The sequence below is a fragment of the Nothobranchius furzeri genome, chromosome 10 (genome assembly GCF_043380555.1).
Source record: "Nothobranchius furzeri strain GRZ-AD chromosome 10, NfurGRZ-RIMD1, whole genome shotgun sequence".
NCBI lineage: Eukaryota > Metazoa > Chordata > Actinopteri > Cyprinodontiformes > Nothobranchiidae > Nothobranchius > Nothobranchius furzeri.
Genome location: NC_091750.1, coordinates 37,382,539 through 37,388,813, shown reverse-complemented (window position 1 = coordinate 37,388,813; position 6,275 = coordinate 37,382,539).

Sequence of the window (6,275 nt, the reverse complement as noted above, 5' to 3'; positions counted from 1 at the left end):
GGTTTGACCTGACTTATCCTGAGGGGGAGGACGGCGCTCCGTTCTTTCTCTTTATCAGCAGAGTTTCTGTTGCAGCTCGTAAAACTCACTCTGACCGATAACCGACCAGAACCAGCGATTAAGAATGTAACACACAAAAGCTTCTGATCAGACTAGCACCTGGTCTTCACCAGCTCCGGAGCATACAGGCGTGTGTCAACAAGAGGAGGTAAAGCGGCTGTGCCTGGGAGGGGTCAAAGGTCATTTACAGACTAGGGAGAAAGTTGAAAAAATTTCTGATAGCTGCTGATTTTCAGGAGTGGACGTCGACGCTGACAACTATAGTACACGTCTGAGATTCTAAAGGCTCCGTTAGGTTAAAGGTCAGAGTTCATGACGGGACAGTCCGTCAAAGACTGAGCAGCATTTGAAGGTTTCAGGAGAAAGTTCCCCTTGGCAGCCCAACGGTCTGAACCAGGTCATGGTACAGAACTATTGATTCTTAAGCAGCTCCGTGAGCCGAATCAGGATCTCGAAACAGATCCAGAACACACATACTCACCCTGAGTCAGAGGAACAGGTTCGATGAGTCCAGATTCCTGAAATAAACAAAAATAAAAACATCAGGAAAAGTTTTAGATCAAACCAAAATTACAAAACTCAATCCTACCTCAAACCGAATCCATCGGAACCGTATCTTCTCCGCTTTGCTGGAAGCTTCAAGGACGACAAACTTATTTATTTTTTGTTATTTAATTTTACATAAAACTGAAACTGATCCATTATCAGTTCTGCAGGTTAAATGATGTTAAGCTTTAATCAGGTTTGTTTTCTCTGTAAAGAAGCTGCAGGCTCCACAAAATCTCCCACAATCCTTCAGGGGGCGGCTTGATTTTATCCGACAGTTGAGGACAAAACGGAAATTCAAAACGACTCAGAAAAACAATGCATTAAGAACTAAGATGCAGCTAATTTTAGCCACAACTAGCTTCTCATAACAATAAGATTGGATGTGTGGAATTAGAAAACATACGAGGTCTGAGGTCAAAGTGCTCCATCAGTGGAAACACCCTGTAAGCCTCTAAATATTTAAGTTTAGCTTAGATTTATATAATATTTAATTAAAGCTGCAAGCAGCGTCGTGCGGCCCTCACAGCTCACAGTCTCCTCATCCGCACCTCACCCTGACTCAGCATCCCCTCTGAGCCCACCAATGTTGACTAAATTAGAGGGGACAAATATGGGCGTTTCACCATAAAACAATAGACTTCCTGTTGTCAGGGGGCGGGGCTTAGTTGATGTCAGCTGTCCACATTGTCATTGCCTTAAGATGTGGCCAGTGATCACTCAAAGTTTGATTTATATCTGATCATGCACATGGGAGTTTTTACGTCAAGTAATTTAATGGTGAAAGTTCAAAGTTTGAGGCTTAGCCACGCCCAAAACTTTCAACTTTTGAAAAATCCAACAGTTGAATTTTTTCCCCCTATGTCTTAAGAGTATATAGCAGAAGTTTGAAGGTGATTGGTGAAAAGGGCGATGGGGCATCACTCTCAAAGCAACATGTGCGAAAACCACTAAATTGAGTACTTGGACCGAAATGGCCGACTTCCTGTGCGACATTGACCTTGGCTCCAAGAGATCTTTTAGTAGGTCCCAAGGCACTACATTAGTGTACCAAATTTCGTAGTTCTCAGAGAAAGCACGGCTTGGGGCTGACAGTTTGAATGGCCCTAGGGGGCGCTATTTCAGAAAAAAGGCCACGCCCACAAGCCTGTCATGTCCATTTTTATTGGTGGTCAGACTAGGATCACTCATCAGAGATTTCGTAGCGATATTACAATAACTGAGGAAATGAGAGGCAAACGTATTTCCATGGCGTGATGGCGAATTTCGCCATGCCCCCAAAGCCCCGCTTTTTTTCGAAACCTGCCAGTACTGGAGACCAAGTGACCACAAGTTGTCTACTGCTATTTGCCAGATTGCTGGTGATTGGGTGAAAGGAGTCCAATAGGGAGCTGTGAAAGTGTGGCGTGGCAACAGGTCAAAGTTTGAGGCTTAGCCACGCCCACACCTTTCAACTTTTGAAAAATCAGACAGTTGAATTTTTCCCCTAAGAGTATATAGCAGAAGTTTGAAGGTGATCGGTGAAAAGGACGACGGCGCATCATTCTCCAAAGAACGTGTGTGAAAACTACTAAATCAAGTTCTTGGACCAAAATGGCCGACCTCCTGTACGACTTTGCACTTGGCTCCAAGAGACTTTTTTGTAGGTCCTGAGACACCACATTAGTGTACCAAATTTCGTAATCCTCAGTCAAAGCATGGCTTGGGGCTGACAGTTTTAATGGTCCTAGGGGGCGCTATTTTAAAAAAAAGGCCACGCCCACTGGATTTTCACATCAGTTTTTTTGGGGGGGGGGGGGGGGGGGGGGGACTAGGATCGCTCACCAGAAGTTTTGTGGCGATAGCTTTAGAAATGACGAAATGGGAGTCACGTATGGCCACGGCGGTACGCCTGACTTTGCTGCGCTACCACAGCCCCGCCCTCTTTTGAAAACTCTCATAAAGTGACTCCAAGCAACCCCCACTTGTCTTGAGTTACCAGCTACAAATTTGTGATGATTAAGTGAAATGTGGCGATTTGGTTCCTATCACAGTAAAACATGAACTTTTTGGTCCTGAGGGGCTTGTGTGATGTCATCATCCAACTATTTTTATTTGGGGCCAGATGCCGAATGACCGTAGGAGGTTTTGTAACTCTACTCTATTTGGTTATGAAGTTATAGCCATTTCTATTTTTTGGGCGAGTAGTTAAACTTCGAGGCCCGGCCCCGCCCCCTCAGCATATACGAAAAAGTCGGTTTAATTTTTTCTATTTGATTGGTGCTGAGTTGTTTACTTGCACTCCAAATAAGTTCATGTATTTATGTTAGTTTATTTTGTTATCATTTGTCAAAAGTTCATTGCTCTGCTGATTTGCTTTACCTGTTGTGACAACCAATGACATTGCTTTCAGCACTGCATAAAAGACGTGACTGAAATAATAAACTCCACTCCTCTTGTGAGCTGTCCGTATGATTTGTTTTTCTCCGTCAACCCCGATGACAACCTGGGAATGTTGTGCTCTGCTAACAATTGGCCATCCCTTCTGATCAATTTCACACACATCGAGACGATCGTGTGAAAAATGATAGAGTAAATCAATCAGAAGTGGACCCTAAAAGCAGCCAAAACGGGTAAAAATCGCCATTTCAACCCAAAATGGCCGACTTCCTGTTTGATGTTGACCATGGTTGCAAGAGGCTTTTCTGTGCGGACTGTTGAGTACTACAAGTGTAAAAATTTCATAACTACGACAAACTAAGGTTTATGGAGGGGGTATTTTTCACATTCTAGGGGGCGCTGTGGAGCTAGTTTAATTGCGATTTTTTGGGACCTTTAAAATACAAACTTTTACACCAAGCCTGATGTGTGCAAAAATTCCTGAGTTTTCGGGTATGCTAAGGCCTCCAAAAAGTCAATTTACTTGGCGGAAGAAAAATAAACAGCATATACAATAGGCCTTCGCAGCGCTTTCCCTGCTCGGGCCTAATTAGACATTCAGATGTTGTTATATATATATATATATATATGTATGTATGTACAGTGGGGGGGGAAAGTATTCAGTCAGCCACCGATTGTGCAAGTTCTCCCACTTAAAATGATGACAGAGGTCAGTAATTTACATCATAGGTACACTTCAACTGTGGGAGACGGAATGTGAAAAAAAATCCATGAATTCACATGGCAGGATTTTTAAAGAATTTATTTGTAAATCAGGGTGGAAAATAAGTATTTGGTCACTTCAAACAAGGAAAATCTCTGGCTCTCACAGACCTGTAACGTCTTCTTTAAGAAGCTTTTCTTTCCTCCACTTGTTACCTGTATTAATGGCACCTGTTTGAACACATTATCTGTATAAAAGACACCTGTCCACAGCCTCAAACAGTCAGACTCCAAACTCCACTATGGCCAAGACCAAAGAGCTTTCGAAGGACACCAGGAAAAGAATTGTAGACCTGCACCAGACTGGGAAGAGTGAATCTACAATAGGCAAGCAGCTTGGTGTGAAAAAATCAGCTGTGGGAGCAATTATCAGAAAATGGAAGACATACAAGACCACTGATAATCTCCCTCGATCTGGGGCTCCAAGCAAGATCTCATCCCGTGGGGTCAAAATGATCTTGAGAACGGTGAGCAAGAATCCCAGAACCACACGGGGGGACCTGGTGAATGACCTGCAGAGAGCTGGGACCACAGTAACAAAGGTCACCATCAGTAACACACTACAACGGCAGGGAATCAAATCCTGCAGTGCCAGACGTGTTCCGCTGCTGAAGCCAGTGCATTTCCAGGCCCATCTGAAGTTTGCCAGAGAGCACATGGATGATACAGCAGAGGATTGGGAGACTGTCATGTGGTCAGATGAAACCAAAGTAGAACTTTTTGGTATAAACTCAACTCGTCGTGTTTGGAGGAAGAAGAATACTGAGTTGCATCCCAAGAACACCACACCTACTGTGAAGCATGGGGGTGGGAACATCATGCTTTGGGGCTGTTTTCCTGCTAAGGGGACAGGACGACTGATCCGTGTTAAGGACAGAATGAATGGGGCCATGTATCGTGAGATTCTGAGCCAAAACCTCCTTCCATCAGTGAGAGCTTTGAAGATGAAACATGGCTGGGTCTTCCAACACGACAAAGATCCCAAACACACCGCCCGGGCAACAAAGGAGTGGCTCCGTAAGAAGCATTTGAAAGTCCTGGAGTGGCCTAGCCAGTCTCTAGACCTCAACCCATAGAAAATCTGTGGAGGGAGTTGAAAGTCTGTGTTGCTCGGCGACAGCCCCAAAACATCACTGCTCTCGAGAAGATCTGCATGGAGGAATGGGCCAAAATACCAGCTACTGTGTGTGCAAACCTGGTAAAAACCTATAGCAATCGTTTGACCTCTGTTATTGCCAACAAAGGTTATGTTACAAAGTATTGAGTTGCATTTTTGTTATTGACCAAATACTTATTTTCCACCCTGATTTACAAATAAATTCTTTAAAAATCTTGCCATGTGAATTCATGGATTTTTTTTTTCACATTCTGTCTCTCACAGTTGAAGTGTACCTATGATGAAAATTACTGACCTCTGTCATCATTTTAAGTGGGAGAACTTGCACAATTGGTGGCTGACTAAATACTTATTTGCCCCACTGTATATATATGTATATGTATATATATATATATATATATATATATATATATATATATATGTTTGTATATATACATATGTGTATATATATATATATATATACATATGTGTGTATATATGTATATATATTAATGTATATGTGTATATGCATATACATATGGATATATATATATATCTTTTTTCTCTAAAAATATTTATTCAAACAAATAAATGGGGTGTATTTAATATTTTTTTATTTAGTTCTATTTAATAAAACTGAACATTTCTGCCTGTTTTTCTTCTCGTAAACCAACTTCTAATGAAAACTCACAGCTCTAATCTCATTACATGAGATCTAATCTGCATCTGCTGACATTTAAAGAAAAAAGTTAGTAAAAACTCCTGAAACCTGTTGCTGTGGGTTTGGATCCGGTTCCCACGGTGAAAAAACGTCTGTGATGGATGTCTGAAAGCTCCGACTGTTTGTTTTTGGTGAATTTGTTGAATCCTCGCAGGAATAATCTCTGAAATCAGATGGAAAGGGAAAATCTGGAGCGAGCTGAGGTCGAACTCTAACTGCTGCAGATTGTTAGCAGTAAGTAGAGGCAGCTGGTCGCCGGGCAGATTACAGAAAAAACAACTAAAAACTCCAAACTCAGGCAGGATTTGATCATTTAAAATGCTAAAAATCTTCCTTCAGCTAAAACTGAACTTGGGCCGACCTCAGGGGTCATTATTCCTGGAAATTACACGTATGGTTTAATTTTAGTGCAACAGCACGACTACAGGGAATAAAGCTTACAAGCTGAGTCATTTTACGATTTAAAGAAGGCAGCAGAAAAAGTTGGTTTCTGATAAGAATCCAAACTGGATTTCTGTTTTATTTCCAGTGGAACAAAATCTTCCTGCTTTTGGAGCTCAGTCTGTCCGATTGTTTCATTTAAAAAAAAAAACAGATTTAGGAAATCATGCAAACAAGATCACATTAAAATAGACCAATAAAACACCTCGACCTGCCATCAGCGGGTCAGTGAGCAGGTTTCACTTCACTGTAAAAGAATTCTGTTTGTTT